This window comes from Parus major, chromosome 2 (genome assembly GCF_001522545.3).
Source record: "Parus major isolate Abel chromosome 2, Parus_major1.1, whole genome shotgun sequence".
Lineage (NCBI taxonomy): Eukaryota > Metazoa > Chordata > Aves > Passeriformes > Paridae > Parus > Parus major.
This window is the reverse complement of record NC_031769.1, coordinates 78,885,981-78,906,028: the sequence shown is the minus strand read 5'-3', so window position 1 is coordinate 78,906,028 and position 20,048 is coordinate 78,885,981. Positions and strand designations below refer to the sequence as shown.

Here is a 20,048-nt window from a genome sequence, read left to right as displayed (position 1 = left end):
TTCAGTTTGGATCTGATTTCAGTTTTCCATATAGCATTGTGGATTTCTGTCCCACTAAAGTGTGCAACACCTATGGCATTCTTGTGGCTGAATCCATAGTAATTTTTAGATCTCTTAAGCATCCTCAGTAAGATGCAATATGTGATATTATGATTTTTGAATTGTTATCCCACTACTGAAATAGCATTGAATAAGCATTTGACAGCAACATTTTCTAGTTTTAGCTGAGATTTACACTCATTGCCTAAATAAAACTCCAATCTCCATATACAGAACATAAAGGAAATGCTTATTCAGAAATTACTGTTACAAGAACTGCTGTTTTTTTCTGTTGAATTGCAGGGGATTATGTCAGTTATAAATAGAGGAATTTAGGAAGTTGACATTAGGAAAAAGCTATCAAAATGAAATTTGTAAGATGGAGTGGATGATGGTATTCTGTAATACAGAAGCCCTGTTCATGCATGAGTTATTTAAATGTGGCATAATTGAACAGTTACAGCTTACAGAAAACAATAACTTCTTGTTTTTCAATATCCCTAGGTCTGAATGATCAATACCCCATGTGAAAAATCCTGTAACACCACAGAACAGCAGAAGGCTACCATGTTAGGACTATAAATGATATATACGGAGCCAGGAATTCCGTCACCAGTAAGACCAAAAAGAAGGCACTGAACTAAAGGATGGTCCTTAGAGTCTAGAAAATGTTAGGAGCCTGTAAGACCAAATTGTTATGGTGAAACCATGCAAATGAAAAGCATAATTTTAAGATGTCACTGTCCAAAGTTTCTTCCCCCACCAGGGAATACTTGAAATAATTGGCCTAATCAGGGAGGCAGAAAAGGAAATCACACTTTAAACTTAGAAAATTGGCAGTCCTAGCTGAAAAAATAGATACTGTTTGCGAATTAATGACTTGGGACTGTAGCAGGTATAACAAGCACTAGAAGAGGTGTCATGGTCCATTTGAACATCTTAAATTTACAGGGCAATATACTCTGTAAATTAAACTCTACTTTTTGAGGAAAGGAAAACAAACATTTACTCTTACTTGTACAAGATAGTCTGACATGAATTCACTTCACTAATTCATGACTCACAAGTTCTTTAAGTTTCAATTCACGTGCCAATGACCAAACACCTTACCTTGCAAAGAGTGGGCGTACTCATTCGTCCTCCTCCCTCACAGCACAGGTGTCCCCTGTGTCACACAGGAAAGCATGAAAGACTCAGAAGTCTGGCTGCTACGGGATCTGCTTCAAAATCTCCTTAGGCAAGATGATGTATTTATAACTTTCGGCTTGGAAATTTGGTCTATGTCATTTCCAGAAAATAATGGACACAGAAGAAACATCAGGCAATACATATGCAAGGATGGAAGAGAATGTCTGGAAGAGACAGCAAGCAGCAGGTGATAACAACTTCATGATGACCTTTGTGCTATCTTGTCTATCCTGTCCTGCCTACATGTGGCTCTTTTGCTGACCTAATGGTGCTGCTCCTGAATCAAGGGTTTAAACGAACCAACGAGTTAAGAGTTCAGCTAGAAGGCTAGAAGCAATCTATAATAATTAAGAGTTTAGTAAGATGAGTACAAGCAATGTAGAAAGGTTAATTATTAGGAGATGGAGCTAAAACAATGTATCATTTGCTTGACTTTGTTGTATTTGTAGGAGCAGAATGGGGAGGATTGGGTATTGTAAAGATGAAGAAACCGTAACTACACCTAGGCCCCAAAACCAGACAGAACCACACGAGGAGCTTGGATTATGGCCAAGGGATTGGAGAGCCTGCCAACAAGACGAAGGTGAAAAGTTTAAATAAGGCAGACGTCTCTGCCTTCATCTTAGAAGACCACTGACCCATTTCAAAACCCACTGACCCATTTTGAGGAAAAGACTGAGCAAGTGTGAAAGGACTTTGAACTCATTTTAATACGAGGCTGGGGTAGGCAGGGTTAGATAATGCATGTGTATAGGCATATTCAGTGAATATATGAATGTGTAAGGTTTTGTGGATGAAAAGGAGAGCAGAAGCCCTGTGAATCTGGCACATGTCTTTGGGAGGCTACTCCCCATGTGTCCAGTGCTGTAATAAACATACTACTTTCCAACTTTAATAAGCTGGAGAGTTTATTTGCGTTTCACTCCCTGCACACATCAGGTCTTAGTGTGAGCTGTGTACTCAGCCATAAGCCAGGCAGGAGCTGAGTGAACAGTCAGAGGGAAGAGATTTAGACTTATATTTTTTTTTAGGGATATTAATAGATCACTCCTAAGCAGGACAGGCACTTACATCTCATTTTCATTTTCAAAGTAATGCTGCTGTCCTGAGTAAAGAGTGCTTTTCTTGGGGAGAGCTTGCTGATCGTTGATCGAACTTATCAGTGTTCTCACAAAGGAAATGTGCAAGCACCAATCTGAATTTAGGTTTGTTGAGATGATTATGGAATATTCCAAAGGAAAATTAAATCATGCAATTCCTCTTTTTCTCTGTCAAAGGCTGACCCCAGATATACTGGAAAATATAACTCTATCTCAGAATTCTGAAGGTCATTGTAAACTTATTTTTCCTATTTCTATGATATTGTGTTGTAATGCTCTAGGCCTTTCTGCCCTTTGATGAGGATAGAATATGCAGTACTGAGACTTCATAGAGCCATGCAGGGCATCCCTGCTTTGTATCTGCACCCCAAAGCCTGTGTTTTAATATGTGGAGCTTGGTTTGAAGAAATGAAACAAGTGCATTTGTTTGTTCATTAAGCTTAAAAGAGACTTCATCCAAGAAACATTAATCACTATGTTATGCTGTATGTTTTGGTATTGCTATTGTTTTTGCTGTATTATAGACTATATTACAGTACTGATAATACCTGTCCTTGATCGTGAGGTTTGATGGAATGCAAGTCAAATCTCAGCACTACCTATCTACTGGTTAAATAATGGAGCATTAACCTCTAATATTTCCTAAATCTGCATTCCAGTTTTTCATCCAAACACCAATGAATTGCTTTCTTGGAACAATTCCTTTCACTTTTCTCCAACCAATTGTCTATAACATGTAAAATTTTCCTTGCATTACTTGGTTTATGGTTTAGTCATAGCAATGGCAATTCTTTGCAGTATTGCAATAACCATGCTTGTTACTCTGAGTTTTCAGATTTTTTTTCAATGTGCTTATATTTCAAGTGTGCAGACCCTGTGGGCACTAGAGACTTGTAGTATATTTGTGTTTCCAAAAAGTTGTCTCTCCTGCTATAATTATATGCTTTATTATTTTTTGTCATATTAACTGGCCCTACAAGTTAGTTTACCTAGGTTACGTCCCAATGAAATACAACACTATCAAATGAAGCTGTTCTTACAAAGTACCAGATATAAATAATTTATTACTATTTTCCTCATTCTAACCAAATGGCTGTGCTGGTGACATTTTGCTTCCTAAAGGGCCTCCTAAAATGCCACATACACACATTCAGAAGTGATTCCTACATGCTGTTTAGCAACTGATTTTAGCATTTAGAGAAAATTAGAAATTTGATGGTGGTAGGGGTTTGAAGAAAATAATAGAAATGTTGTGAAGAGTGCTGCATGCCAGGCCTTGAAGAGAAAGCACCAGAAAGGAAAAGGTCACTGTTGCAGGAAAACAAAAAGAGGATCAAAAAAGAGATTGCTAAAAAGAAAAGGATTGGCAAGTAAATATATTAGGAAAAAGATAAAAAATACTATAAATACTCTTATAACCAACTTCCAGGAAGTCAGCAAGAGATGCTGATTGCTGGGAACTGTAAAACCTCTTTTAAAACATTTGAATTTGTGAGGTTCAAGAGGTATCATTTGCAAAGCTTTTGCTAACTTATAGTATATAGAGTACTCATCTAGACAGAAAATCTAGACAAAGTTTGAATTTCATCTGCAAGGTGCAGAACAGGATTTGCACATATCCCGAGTCTTCTTTTCTTTGGCATAAAAACAGAATTTGTGTCAGTTTACCCTAAGCTCTTTTTGTGTCAATTAAATGCACTTCTTACTTCATTGTTGAGTTTAGTTTTTAGAGAATCTAAACATGATAGCAGAGAGAAAGATAAGTTAATTGCATATAACTTGTCTAGAGGGATAGCAGATGCTTAATTCAGGAGCTGATGTGTATGGTGGGTATTTAAATTTGCTTAAGTACTTATTTAACTATTTCACTAATAACCTTCTGAAATAAGCATTTTGAGCAGATTCGGTGTCAGTAGGAAATGTATATGTTTCATAAAATACCTTGATTTTTATGAAATAAGCAAGAAGTAATTATTTTCCTTTAGGGATTGAGCAATCTCAGTCTCCAAGCAAGGAAAAATTTGGCAGGCTGACAACTGGTCTGAACTCAAAACCTTACAAGTAGTACGAATGTTCAGCTCACAATGTCTGGCCTATGATTCATATCTGTGCAGCACTAACAGACCACCACAGGCTTGGTAAGACCAGCTATGAGGACTGACCATTGAGATTCTGGGTGTAAACAATTAAGCTTCTGGAAGACAAAATAAGTAGTTGTCACTTAATAATTTTAAATTATCAAACTTTCAAACATATGTAAGAGCAAATATACATATAGATATGAACCAAATACACGCATATATATATGAACAGACACTTATCACACAGACTTGATTTACGAAGACCATTGCATAAAGACTCAGAAATTTTTACAGCTGAGAACTTTAAGGAGAAAAAACACCATGTGCTGAACCTGAGTCCCTGTCCTCACTTTTACTCTGCCCATATCCTTGCCAAAAGGGCTGAAGGTGTGGCACTAACAAGGGTGAAAGTAGGCAGATCAAGAATGAAGGAGTGAAGCTGAGACTTGGAAATGGGGCAGAAAATGTGTTTGTATTTTTGTTTCTCACTGTCATTAACAATATTTAGTTTAGTTAGCAACAAGTTAAGTTAATTTTCCGAGTGTGTTTTGCCCACATTGGCATTTGGCAAGCAATTTTACAGTCTTAAGCTTGACCTGTGATCTTTCTCAAGCCTGCTCTTCCTGTTTCATTTCCTTGTCCCCCTGCAGGTGAACGAGGAACTTGGTGGGTGGGTGTTTGACTGTCAGCTAGGGTCACCACACTGAGAAAGGACAGCTTTTGTACTTGTAGAATAAATACTGAAACTCCCAGCAGCTTTCATGGCACTAGGCTTTCACACAAACCATATAAAAAAATCATTCTACTTAATTCTGTTAATTGTTTTAAATGTAACATATTCTCAGTCTCAGGTGGTTTAAGGAAAAATACTAATATGTGCATTTGGCAAAAAGAGTGAGACTGTTAGGTAAACTTTGAGACAGGAATGAGTAAGTTAAACTTCCCATCTGGTACTTTTAAATGTTTAACAATATGCTCTTTCTCATCCCAGTCACTGAATTATAGCACACTTATTATCATGAGGTATTTTATTTCTTGCATCTAGACTAATCTATCTTCTTTTAAGGGACACCATGAAGGACAGTGCTTTGACAAGTACACCTCTGCCAGTGATTTTTCTGAATTAAAATTGAAGGTACATGGCAGAACCCCCTGTAGAACCTTACCCTAGTTCCTGTCTAAATAACAGGATGCCAGCCCGTGGATGGCTGCTGGCCCTATTTCCCAACAGACCCATTTCCTTGGATCCCCTGAGTTTCTCAGTGCTGCGGTTTATGGGGGGTGTTGGGAGGCAAGGCACAGGCAGAGCACCCAGAATCCTGCTGTGGTGCATTGAACAGCTGGCTTTGAAGTCTGTCTACAGCAAAACAGACCGGACTCGTCTATATGTGTAGGATCTGGTCCTGGTTGCCTTGGTGGTGAGCACAGGTGAGACCTTGAAGGGCAGGAGGTCAGAGGTACTCACTGCTATTTCAGCTCATTAGATCTCCACTCCTCTGGTAACAAAAAGTTTCTGTCTGCAATAAACTTAACAGGCTCCTTGCTTTATTACTGGAAGGGTTAATGCTCATAATTTACTGCATGGTATAAAAAAGTTCAGATAGCACAGCTGAAAAATATTTTTTGTTTCAATATTCTTACAGGTTTGCTTTCATAAGCAGTGGCATTCAGCTATTAAGAGCCCTTGGTATCTCTCAGTTATAAAGAATTCACAGTTTTTCAAGCAGGAAAAGAAGGAAAGATATACTCCATACTTGATTTTCTTTTCACTTTGCTTTGCAAAACACTTAATTGGTGTAGGAAATGTCATTGTAAAAACAGGGAGATACAGCTTGTACATTGGCCATTATTCTGTTCTTTGTTGTATCTTTTCTGCCTCTATAAAATAGATTTCAAATAAAATAATAAGAAAAATTATTTTCTTATATACTTTTTGCTTTTTCTGGGACAAACATTTGCCTCAATACTGCACAACAACCTGAGTCATGGAAATCTAAGTGCAAAGTTTGCCTTACTAGTTTGTCAGTGCTTTCTGTTTTCAAAGGTTCTTGCAGAATTACAGACCAGTGCTAATGTCATTCAGAATGGTTCTATTCTCCAAATGCGCCACATCCTCATTTTAAACAGCAAAACACTGCTCTGTGGCAGCTTTCCTATGGCTTATGCTTTATGAAATGAATGTGCTGGAAGATCAAGAGAGACAGTTCACGTTCCAGGGCTGGACTGGTTCCTATAAATTCTAACTGTGTAAGTTTTGAGCAAGTGGCTGCACATGTTAAGCAGCCAAGGAAGCTCTGTTATCTGGAGAGTTTAACTGTTGGCAAACCAAACAGGCCTTATTGAACTTAACTTCTGGGTTTATAGTGTATTTTTATGTATTAAATGCATACATTTTAAAGGTCTTTCATATCTGAAAGGAAGTGTAGTTTTATTCCTTCTTTTCTCAGATGTGGATCTGAAGCCCATTTTCCTCCCAAGAAATAATTAAAGGCTGACTTGAAGCATCCAAATATCAAGAAGGCATAGGACATTCTTCCTTTGAAATTTTCTCCCAAAGAATAATGAAGTTGTTGACTGGCTTTATGCTCTGAAAAAATGTATGCAAAATATGGAAGCACAGGGGATTCTGGCACCCATGAATGTATATAATCCTAATGAAATAGATGAATATGGCATAAGAAAATATCAATTTTGATCTTTAAGAATTCATCATCTACACTAACATAACAAATGCACAGTTTTTGTTTTTTTGGACCACAGACATCTAAAGAAGTTTGGATAATCACCTATTAATTCAAAGAGGATAATGCAGAGAAGAATAGAAAATCTATGAGCAGTAAATTTTAGTATGGAGTAATAAAAATGTATGAATACAAGCAAAATGTAAATGTGCACTCTTGTAAAAATGAAATTTGATGGAAAGCAATAATGCATTTACAGCAGCTGGAAAAACTGAAGAATGTCCTCTCTAAGAAAAAAAAAAAAGTGAGACACTGAGGATTTTCAAATTATCAAAATGATTGATTTAACTCCAAATGAAATCAGTTGCTCTATTTCATTATAGCATTAGGTTGATTGCTTATAAAAGTATTTTATCTACAGCCTCATATTTTTAAATTTCCTGGCAAATAAAAAAATATAATAAGAGAATTTGAAATGTATTCTTTAGAGACATGGAAAAGAAAGCAAGGAAGAAAAATAAAGAAAATTTTACAAGTAATAGGGAAGCAATCAACTCACTGAGTAAATAAAAACAGACAAAAAATCAGAAAAAACTTAATATCCCTGCAATTAAGCTGTAGCTGATCTGAAAAAAAACCCCAAACAAACAAGGAAGAAATCAGATTTAATTGTTTAAATGCAAAAAAAGAAAACAGCAAGACTACTTAATGTCAAAACTTGCTTCTCCCACACCTTGACCTCTTCATTTGGACTTGCTGAAAGTAGTTTATGTCTTGTACCTTTTAGAGAAGAAATGAAGTACTGTAAAATCACATGATAAAAATGACATTCTGATGGATTGTATTATGTGCTGAGGGAATGTGATGACTTCTGCTTTTACCTGTCATTATCTTGATATATTGCATCTTCAGTAGTGAGAAAACTGTTCTTTACTATGAAATCAAATAAATTTCCAGAAAATTTCCAGAAAAGTAATGAATTCAGAGAGGCAGAAATTGTAAATGGGATCTAACTTGCACATATTATGTAAAACATGTAGTAGATAAGCTATACTCAAATAAATATGTTTTCGGAAGCTGTGATTTTCAGATCTTTAACGTGCATGCTCAGAAGAGATTTTAGACTTGAGCTTTTGTTTAAGACCAACAGAACAAGTTTCCAATTATAAACTCATTTTAACTACCCAAAAAATCTAATTTTGTCTTCACATGCATCTATATGAAATACTAAGGTTTTAAAAAATGTAATTATATTTAAAAGACCAAAGAACACTTCACACTGTCAAGCACCATCTCTCATTTTCATCAAGCTCATTTTGGTATAAGTTCATTACCAAATTAAACTGTACTTGTCACAGTAAATCTTGAAGAGTTCAAAGCTATGCCACTCCATAATTATTATGCTTAGACCTCTAACTGCAGCCTGACTTCAACATTTAGGAATTGATGGCTAAAACTTAAGTCTTCTTCTTATCTTTTGCTTAATATATAGTGAAACCAAACAATTAATAAACCCACAAGTTCTCTGAATGGAACAACAACAAAAAACCTTCTCTGTGTATTATTGAAAAATGACTCATTTTCTTAAGTATCTGGAAGTGGTTATAAGCACACTGAAGATAAGATACCTGATTTTAACTCAGACAACATATCTGGACACTTCATGCTTTGTAAAACTCAGCATGAAGTCCTTCTGTCACCACTGAAATGAAAATTTATTCCTAGACTAGGTCTATTCTTCAAAATTATGATTTTGTATATTCAATGCTGGTTTTATTTAGATATTCTTAATTTTCTGGGGGTAGATATTGACATACTCCATGTTGGAGTAAATATGAATTTTGCAGGGCATTGAGTGTAGAGTGCCATATCCCATAACACAAGTGATGGTGAGCAGAGAGAATAATTGATCATGTTAAAGAGTACTGAGATGTTTTCATGATGTTTTAGAGGTAATGGTTACAGAAAATTTGTCATACAGACAGAGAAGGTTTCTCCATTGCTCATGGTCAATTGTCAAAATGCCAGCAAAATATGTAATGAAGCCAGCTGCACAATGGTTTCTAATGACTCTGGGGCTTTTGTTTTCCCCTATTATTGTACTCCCCAATTATTGTTCTTCCCCCACGTGTACAAGTTAGAACTGAGAGAAGTAATAAATGTTGATCAGGCCAATAAAAATATGATAATAAAATAATAAATTAAATTATAATTGGACATTTACCTAAAGCTAAACTACATCTTGGTAGCACAGTATGTTAACTTCCTTTTCATTTGAGAAAAAAAAAGGTTTATATGAAAATGGTATGTTTTTCTCCATGGCAACTGTTGCTCACAATCCACAGAAATATTGTTGCATTCCGGATGTTTGCTTGCTATTAAAATTCTGGAAAAAGAAATTAATTATTTCCCATTTGATTGTTTGATCGACAGAAATTAAATTGCATTAAGAATTTTTAACAACAACAAAAATAAATGCTAGATTCAAGCTCTTATCTGCTAATAATTTGAAGCTGCCTTTCAGAGGGGTCTGCAAGAAATGCCTGAAGAGTGAAATGAACCATTTATTTCCAACAATCTTTTTTTTTCTTTTGTGCAAAATAGGTAAATAAACTCCAGACGAGTTAGCATGCAGAGAGTCATGCAATGATCACTAGAAAGAATTGGAAGTTGAGGGGTTTTCTTTTATTTCTTTTCTTCTACCAAACTCTAGATATATTTTCAAAAATTCTGGAGAGCCTGCCTTCATCTGGCTGATCACAACAGCATCTTGAAGCCCTTCCCTTACCAGAGTGTTATCTCAGTACACTGACATCAAAAGGTCTTTGAAATAGTTTCCAGCTTCCTGAAGCTAGTCTTATACAATAACCAAAACACAACAAACCCAACGGCATGTTCTACATGTTGCATATTGTACAGGTTATGAGAAAAAGATATTATTAACAAGCGAAAATATGTCTACATCTTCAAATTTCCAATAGTTTTATGGTTTTTCTCATTCTAGCTTTAAAATCCTATCCAACATATTTTCATATTGAAGTTTATGATGCAATACATGAAATAGTGCAAACTTTGTAACAAACTTTTTCAATGCAGATTGAAACAGTGTTGGGGGAGGGGAAAGTCATCAAAGCAAGGGTTTTCATTTCTGGAAGCAATATTAAGGCTGAAATATCCAAATTTTTAGCCAAGTTCAGTTCCTTCCTCTGTGTGAAGGTGCTGACCTTTCAGGAAAACACAAATCTAGTTTAAAATTTTCAGTTCAGCAACAGCAACAAAACTATACAAAAATTGTCTGTGTGCAGAAAATGTAAACTTAATGGCTACAATCACTAGAAAATGACAAGGAATGGCCTATGTATTGGTGGTTCAAATTGTTTACTATTTTTGAGGTTTAAACTTAGATTGTGGCTGCTAGAAATTATCATCAGTTCTGATCCTGTATAGAGAAATATTTTAATCTCAGCAATAGAATTGTGTAGATAGATATGATATTTTAGGAGACTCCTAGAATAATAAAAAGGAAAGAAATTACTGTCTTTGCTATTGACTCTCCACTTAAATAGAAAGATTGGAAAGATACAGCCATAAGAAAAAATTGACCTCAGGGTTACTTGTTTGAAATTGATGTCTGATACACTGTGATGTATTCAAAGGAAATAACATGGTATCTTTGAAATTAACAAAACCAATCTTAAATAAAGGGAAATGAAAATAATCCAGTTTCCTCATATTAAAAGAAAGACAGAATCTATATTACTATTGATATGGGAGCAATAAAATCAGGGAACAACTCTGACAAACTGTTAAGAACTGTTTTGTTTGCAGAAATTTTTTTGGCTTTTAAAATAATCTCTGAATCTGGATTATAAATGTTGTAAGCTAAATGCTCCTGCAGCACAAGAGAGTCCTAAGAATTCACTTTTAAACATGTTATTTAATGATGATCTGGGTATAGCACAACATGGAATTTTCACATAGGCTGAAGAAAGAAGAGAAAGATTGAAAGGAATTTCAAACACTTTTGCCTCAAAGGGACCTTTAGAAGATCCACTCAGTCTGTCCTATATGAAGGAAAAAAATACTTGAAACCCCATCTTGAAAGGTGTTTGGCTACCTCCCTCTCACAAAAATCTGCGGTGAAAAGGACTTTATGAATTCACCCATTTTCCTGTTTATAAAGAGTTTTTAAAGGTTTATAAAGTTGTTTTTTTTTTAAAAAAAAAAACCTTTTCCTGTGTAGTGCAATCTTGGTACCTCCCAAGGGTAAAACTCACCTCTGGTTTGTGTAATGTTAGTTCCTACCTGAGAACCTTCTCTCCCTTCCCCCTTCCCATTGGCTGTGACCTCCCTGCATCCCCTGATCACCCCTGCCCCCAGGTATAAGAGAGAAGACCCAGGGCATTTTGCTCTCTCTCTTGCCCCGGATGGACGATAGACAATAAACCCGGGATTACTCCAGCAAGTTTGAGCCTCCTGTGTCTAGATACTTTGAGTCCGTGTTGTATCCACTCCAGGACCCCCTCCGCCGACTGTGTCCTGAGACGAGCAGGCTCTCACCACGGGAGGTGGGACAGAGGGGTCCCATCGGGGAGAAGGAGTGCAACATTTTCCTGTTTATAATTAGCTTAGCAGGTTATATGCAGGCTGTCCAGGGAGTTTGTGAATGTCCCATCCTGGAAGTGTTCAAGGACCTGTTGGACAAGGCCTTGAGCAACCTGGTCTAGTGGGAGATGTCCCTGCCCATGGCAGGGAGGGTGGAACTAGAAGGTCCTTTCCAGCACTTAACATTCTACAATTCTATGAAAACTTAATAAATAATAAATAATTCACCTTTGATGAATATCTATTACCAGCCTTCTCTCTAAACAAACCAATCAACCCACAGAAAAACTGACTCATCATTTTCAGTAATCTTTTCTTCTAGGGAAATCTGTCTTTTTTTAGTGTCTTTTTTTTTATGAAGTAGAACTTGATCTTTTGACTCAGTCCTTACAAGACAGTGTAGCAAATATCCTAAATTACTTTTTATGCTCCTTTTTATTCTCTCTTTTCTGTCAGTCTGTATATTTTTACCAACCTAGACATGGTATTTTGGCAAGGTGTCAGCATTGACAAGTAGAGGAAACAAATTATTCCATGATGTAACAATGATTCCGTTAATAGTATTTGGTAGTATAGGTCTATTTTTTCCCCATCTTCTCATTAATCTAACACTTGAGTATATGGGGCAGTGCAGTATGCACATTTCCCAGTTTCAACCTGCAGAGTCCTAAGTGTCTAAGAACTTGAAGAAGACATGGACAAGAATAAATAAATAATGTGTGCATGGATAAAATATGTTTAAAATTCCAGGTACTTTTCTGCTTTGAATGTGTATGGATCCACACTGTAGTTTTTTGTTTGTTTGTTTGTTTGTTTGTTTGTTTGTTTTAAGGATTCTATGGAAAATATGCTAATAGAGATATCACTCATCATGGCACCTGCAATAATATTGGCTCTGTCCGAATATACTTTGAACAATGAAGGCAGATCCACTTGGGTCTTAGATATTGTCTATTTAACAAAGTCCTTGATCCAGATTCTCTTTGTGCAGAGATGTCTAACTATTGATCCTGAAAAAACAGCCACTGAGGTTTTTCAGAACAGTCAGCACCTTTGCAGTAGGAGATAATTCCTGCTTTTAATATCTGTAATCAGGCAGGTATTTCTTTGTTGGCAAAGGAAGAGTACACTACAGCCTTGCAAAGGTTTTATTTAAAAAATAATAAAGGAACTCTGTGCAGTCAAATGGCTGTTGAGCCAACAGGGTCATCAAAGAGCTGATGCCTACATCAGATAGCTACCCCATCTTTGGATCGTTCAGCTTTATGGGATTCTTTTCTTACAGCCTCTTCTTGATGCATTTCAGGCAAATATTTTTGTCACGCTTCTTAAATAGAAATCTTTTTATCTGGTAGGTAAATACGTTCATCCTCTTAGCAAGATATGGTCTGCCCTATTGACCTTTACTGCTAAATTAATGAAATATACTGATGGATATTAGGTGTACTCTATTAAGTCAGTACAAACAGCATGAGAAAAATCTCAGTGTCTTATTTCAGTTTTGAAAACAAATCCAATGTCTCTTGTTGATTTCTACTTTTCACAAGTATAATTTTGGTACAACCCTTTTCACTATCAGACACTCAAGAAAAAGGGTGGCAATTTGACACAGAAGACTATGCAGGAAAAAACCCCCCTTGAACTCATAAATTTAAAACTGGAAAAAGAAATCTGGATTCAATCAGGTTAGTGCCAAGTCACTTTTTCACCTTAGGTAGAACCTTAGATAAGCTGTGATAGAGGTCTCATTCATCAAAGAAATAATGTAAAAGGAATTATCACCACACAAATCTCCTACTTCCTAGCAGAAATATCCTCAAAAAAACCTGTCCTCACAGACGGAAAGAGTAAAGAGCAATTTGCAACTGTGTAAAGTATCAAGTTTAATTCTGTGCAAAAATAAGATTTCTGGTTAGCAGAATTTAGAATCACAAATCTCTAAGAATGCGGTGAGAATAATATTGAAATGATATGAGGAAAGTAAGGAAAAGGAAATGGTTGGCAGAATTTATACTTCTACTGAATTCAATTTTAGCACTTGAAGGCAGATGTCTGTGTCAATTAGAAGGCTATACCAGCTACCAGGTATTAATAAAATCAGTGGTGATGATCATCCCCCTAGCTGGTTCAGGGGATAGCTATTGTGCTTGGGATTTAGAAAATCTAAATAGGTATTGTGGCCCCTTTTATGGTACCACAGGCAGAACAACTGGAAATGGTCGTGGTGTGTTATTGATAACAAAGGGAGGAACTGAATCAAATTTGCAATTACAGCACTCTACTCCTGAGCCAAGTCGACCCTTTTCTCTAGCAATCAAGATCTTCACAATGAAAAAAACCCCAGCATCTTTTCAGATAGACAAAGAAAACTCCTGGTTACCTTACAGTGTTCTTTCTTGAGCGAGAGCAGTTATTAAAATCAAATAACAGCATGCATGTAATTATCTCAGTACAATATTTATAGCCACTAATTTGAACCTAACTTTGCAGTGGTTAGGAAGAGATTGGTTGTGTACTCAGAAAGCTTTCCCTTTTGGGGTCTTTTTCCAACCTCTTACTGCCCTGTGGATATTTCATTCACCCATGCCATTAAGAAAGTGGTAAAGGTCAGGTGTAAAAAGAAACATAGATTGTGCCTGTAAAAAGAGTAAAACTTTCTTCCTGCTCTTCCTGCTGTTCCAGGAGTCTGGATGTGCTAGATTCTTAACCTCTTTGTTAAAGAAGAAAGAGGATTATTTTATTTCCAGTAAAAAACTGAAGGATAGTCATGTGAGTGAGATGGCTTTGTAACTTACTCTTTATTCTAAGGTTGGAGCTGTCTTCAAGTAATTTTGAAAAACTTGGGAGGGCTTTTTCCAGACAAGAGGCACTGAATTTGCAACCCTGAGCAGCCTGTGTGATATAAAGCAAACAAGCAGTTCCTCTCTAAGGAAAATATACAAAAGCTGGAAACTTAGCAAATTGTGTCCATGTGTTTCTAGTTTCCATTCAGCAGTTGGAGTTAGAGGCCGGATCCCAAACATGCTTCTGTTGTCACAGTAAAAGATTATTTTTTGACATCTCAGCTGAACAGTGTTTTGCCTTAAAATATGCCTCTTCAAAGTTTCAAACAACAAGAACAAATAATCCTTGCCTTTTCAGAAGAGAAGAAACTCTTACAGAATTTAAAGACAGATTTCTTGCTAGATCCAGCCCTGGAAAAGGAGAATGAGATTTTGCAACTCAGAAAGACATAGTAGTGTCGTGGTTTTAAACCAGTAATTAAAGAAATTACTTATTTCTTGTTGTGAGATATGGATTAAAACAAGAGCAAAACAGGCTTAAAACTTAAAAGGAATAAAGACAGTTTATTAACAAACTACAAGAATAAGAACACTAGAGTAAATTTCCAGAAAACCCCTTCTTTTACATTTTTGACCATTTCTTTGTACACATGACATGATAACATAGAGACAAATAACTTTAGAACTTTGGTGGCTAAAAACAGTCTTAATTTTTGTTAGAGTCTTTTCATCAGTCTTTATAGAGAAACAGAAATCTCTTTCTGCCAATCTATGGAGTTCTTCACGAGAAAACTATTTTTGTCATAGTTTTCTATTTCTCTAATGCCAGCTGCCCGGAAATCTGTCATTAGATCTCCTCCCATCTCACATCTCTCCGAGGTGTGCATGGGTCACTAAAGTCTTGGGATTTCATTTTTAAGGATGAGTTATTCAAAGGCAGAAGTCCTCTTCATCTGTTTCTGTGAGCTCTCCTGGAAAACAGTTTCTCTTTGCCCCCCAAGGCTTCAAAATCTTCACTCTACTTAATTCCAGCAACTCACAGTATGCTAAACTCTTTCTCTTTTGTTCAAAACTTACACTTTGAATACTCTATTCCTCCCAATACTCTTATCATGAATTAAAGGAGTCTTTTATATGATTATTGTCCATCTCCATAGCTTTAACAAAAAGATATTTCAGCTATTAAGCATCTTCTTATTCTCTCACTCTTATTTAAAATTTAACTCTTTTCCTCACTGTTGCATTGGTGGTTCTATGGTGGTTTTCTCTATGTTAATTGTCTCTCTCTCTCTCTCTCTGTCGTTCTGAGAGAAGGAGTAATCTGTATGTTTACTCAAGGTAGTAAAAGAATTAGAGGCTTAAAAAGCTACAAGAGTTCATAGTATCAGGTTTCAGTCTAGCAGCAACATACAAGCCAAGCTCGGCTGAGCAACGCTGCTTCTCCCCCTCTCCCCCTCCACCCCACGGCCTTGTCGGCCTGGAGGGAGGGGGAGAGGCTAAAACAGCTTTGTTACCTTGCCAAGAGCCGGAAGCGAAAGAGAGCGAGAGAACACTGTCTGAACTTCTTAAGGGGGTGTTTACAAGTTGAATTCACTTTTTAATGGTCAGATTTGCTGTCAATTCTTGGACATGACTGATAATTGGTCAGGAGGAAGAACTCCCATCAGCCACCAGCACCTTCAACTTCCCCTCTTTCCTCAGCTGCCTTAAAGGTAAAGCTACCCCATGACAAGTAGGAAGCAATGGACTTCGTGTCCTGTAGTGGAAAGGTGAGGTTCTGATACTTTATTAACAAGAATCTGAGGAGATTTTTATTTAGACTTTCTCTCTGTGACTTTTCTAAGGAAGTCACCCTCACTTGGGTTGGCACCAGGGTCATTGAAGGGCTGTCCCCTTCTTTGACAGGAAAGTGTTCCTGCTGTTTGCATTCATATGGATCTCCATCACCAGAAATCCACAGATCTCATTGCCTGCTGGAGATCAGATTCTTGTCTCAGATAGATTGTCTGATGCCTCTTTTTTAGCAAAGTACTGGTTATTTTTAATTAATTTTGATCTTGTGAATATCAGATGCATTTTTAATTATATTGTTCTTTGAACCAGAAATTCCTCTAGACTGCCACTTTGTGCAAGTCTTAAATACATAATCTTGATTGTTCTAAAATATCATTTTGAACTTGGCCCAAGCCAGATCCCTACAGGTATCCAACTGAAAAATCTCTTCAGCTCATCAGTGAAAAATCACTATCCACTCTGAGGGCACACATGGACTTGGGACTTTGGCTTATGCCCATAGTATGTAACCTGACCTCCATAATTTTGAAAATGTCATGTGATGAGTGCCAGAAAGATTACTGAGGTAAAAATATATCACAAGTATTACATCATCCTTATCTTCTAGGCCTTCTTATCTTCTTATATTATCAAAAAGTAATAGCATAATTATAATACATATACTATATGTGGCATATATATATACACTATATATACAATAATAATACATGTACAATAATAATACATGTATTTTCCTGTTGTCATTCAATTGCTTACAAATTGATTACTCAATTAATTGAGAAGAAAATTGAAGCACTAAATCTATAATTTATCAATTATACCTTTTTTCCATTGATACAGTTTCCTTTGGAGGGTAAGCTTCCTGATGAATCAACACTATTTCTTCAAGAATAACTGATACGGTCTTTATTACTTATGAGGTACTCCAGAAAGAATTTTATCATTCTCGGAACATTTGAACCTCTCTAACATATCCTATGCACAATCCCCTTCCCCATATTTTGAACTATGCCCTACATACCGTTTTCTAATAAATAATTATGTACTTAGTTCCACGTTTCCTTCTTCCTTTGGTTGCTGCTGTTGCCTGATCAAAAAATTCATCTGCAGCTTCTTTTTTACAAGAGCTTTTGTTTTGTTCTTTCTCCTTTTATCTTCACCTAGAGAAATGCAAAAAATTTGCCTCACCTTATTCTCAGTTTCAGAGATTTAAAAGCATTCTTGATCTACAGTATAATATTGGTCTCCTTTTCTCCTGTTCATGCTGAACCTGAATAAACTGTTTGTTTTATTAGACTTCCAATTATACTGGTTTGTTTTACCAGTTTTCTGTGATAGTGATTAACCAAGCCTTTTTGGTTATAAAGCAATATTTCATATCTTTTCTCTACAGCTCCTCTGCTGTTTTGAGTTTCTGCTGATAGTAATACAGACAACACCTAGGTCAGCACACCAGGGAGGAAGGAGTGTGCTTCAAAATAAATGCTGCATGTGAAATGTTCTATAATGAAAGTAGTTTTGATGCTTTGTTTGACTATAGCTGTTTATGACGATGGATCCCAGCCTGTTGTCTGTACCTGTATGCTGAAGCCACACCTTAAAGATACAAATTAAATCCACACCTATGGAAAGTTTACAGAAATATCATGAAGCAGTGACTACCCTTAAGGCTCTCACTAAAATGATAAGTGAGGATCTTAGGATGCTAAACATTTTCCTATATCAGATCTTTAATCCTTTAACCTTTTGTTTTGTTTATTTCACAGGCAATGGTTTCTGTGAGAGGTTTTATCACATCTTCTAACTTTTATAAAACATGAGTTTTAAAGTTTTATTTAGTAAGATAGTGGTCAATGGCTAAGAATCCTGATAGACAAAAGTGGTGTCCCTCAGGAGTCTATACTGAGAACTGTGACATTTAATATATTCATTAATGACATAGTGGGATCAAGTGCACTCAGCGTATTTGGAGATGGCACCAGACTGAGTGGTGCAGTTGACACATCTGAAGGAAGCATAGCATCCAGAGGGTCCTGGACAAGCTCTAGAAGTGGCCCATGGGAATCTCATGAGGTGTAACAAGAACAAGTGCAAGATGCTGCTGATTAGTTTCAACACAGGCTAGGGGATGAAATGATAGGGACCAGCGCTGCCAAGAAAAACTTAGGGGTGCTGGAGAGGCTGGACATGACCCAGCCATATGCACTCACAGCCCAGAAATCCAAATGTGTTCTGGTCTGCATCCAAAGCAGTGTGGCCAGCAAGGTGAGGGAGAGGATTCTGCCCCTCTGCTCTGCTCTGGTGAGACCCCACCTGCAGTGCTGCATCCAGCTCTGGTATCTTCTGCAAAGGAAGGACAGGGAACTGTTGGACTGAGTCCAGAGGAGACCACCAGGGTGATTGATTAGAGGAAGGGAGCACCTCTCCTATGAGGAAAGGCTGAGATAATTGGGATTGGTCACAGCTGGAAAAGAAAAAGTTTTGGGTGACCTAATTGTGCCCTTCCAGTAGCTGAAGGGAAACTACAAGAAAAATGGAGAAGGACTTTTTCCAAGTAACAGGACTGGGGAATGGATTCAAACAGAAAGAAAATAGATTTAGATTAGGTATTAGGAAAAAATCTTTACTCTGAGAGTGGTGAGGCAAGGGAGCAGCTGTCTAGAGAAGCTGAGGTTGCCCCTCACTTTGAAGTGATCAAGGCCAGGCTGGATACGTCCCTGAGTGACCTGGCCCAGTGAAAGGTATTCCTGCCCATGGCAGGGGTTTAGAACTAGATACTCTTTAAGATGCTTTCCAACCCAAACCATTCTGTGACTTTGATGAAGAATTGAAAGTGAAGACTTGAGATACATATCTGTGGTCACAACTCCATGGAAACTCAAAATATGATTTATATATCCCTGATTTGTGAAGATTTGGCACCATAATTTCAACTGCCACAGGCAAACCTTTGGTTTTAAATGCTCAAGCTTGCAACTGTGATGCTCGTGTTAAGTTCATTATAGATCAGGGAGTTGTGCCATCATTGTGTAAACCTGGACCCTAATTTGTAATTCTCTGTACTGTATAGAGAAGTTTTAAAATCTATTTTGACCTCTTAAATTTTTTAAATATATTTCATGCCCTAAATCTAAATTAAGTGATAATAATGTTTTAGGCCTAAATGCAATGCAGCTTAAAAACATTTCAGTGTCAATCTTTGGTGCCAGAATAGAAACAGAAAACATAGCATGCCTCAAACAGATGGAGATATCCATCAATATGATTAAATATTTATACTAGAATACATATAAAATCTATGTGTATGTTAGAAAGAAATAGTTAGGGAATGCAGTTTCATTTAAGAGCTGTGTAAGGCAGAGGTTCTGTTTTATGATAGCTCTCTGACTAATGAGTTGTTTTCATATCATTCTGCTTTTCTAGCTTACATATTTTTTTTAAAAAAACCCTTATAAGATGAATCTATCTCCATAAATGGTCTCATTAACTTCAAGCTGATTCTTTTCAGGTGCCACTTTCTTCCAGTGTAAATGACACTTAAGATTGTGTGTAACAGTCTGCAAGATCAAGAATTAATAAAATTGTATGTAAATCCTAGCCTACCCTGTGGCACAGACATGAATTTATTTTTCTCTACAACATGAGTAATTTAAAAAAAAATAATCTTAGATTGAGCTAAGAAATCCAAATATAATCCATAGTTTGGATATAAACCCAAACCCATCATTTTACAGGTGTGCTTCTTCTTACATTAACATTTTCTCTATTCCTATCTTT

General features: G+C 36.6%; 1 long non-coding RNA gene across 1 annotated transcript; it reads left to right on the top strand.

The window, feature by feature from the left end:
* The first annotated feature begins 16,182 nt into the window (after positions 1-16,182).
* Positions 16,183-17,451, top strand: LOC107199182. The gene is made up of 3 exons (XR_001519178.1): positions 16,183-16,246; positions 16,669-16,836; positions 17,112-17,451. It is a non-coding gene; the product is annotated as an uncharacterized LOC107199182 (long non-coding RNA).
* The last annotated feature ends 2,597 nt before the right edge of the window (positions 17,452-20,048 follow it).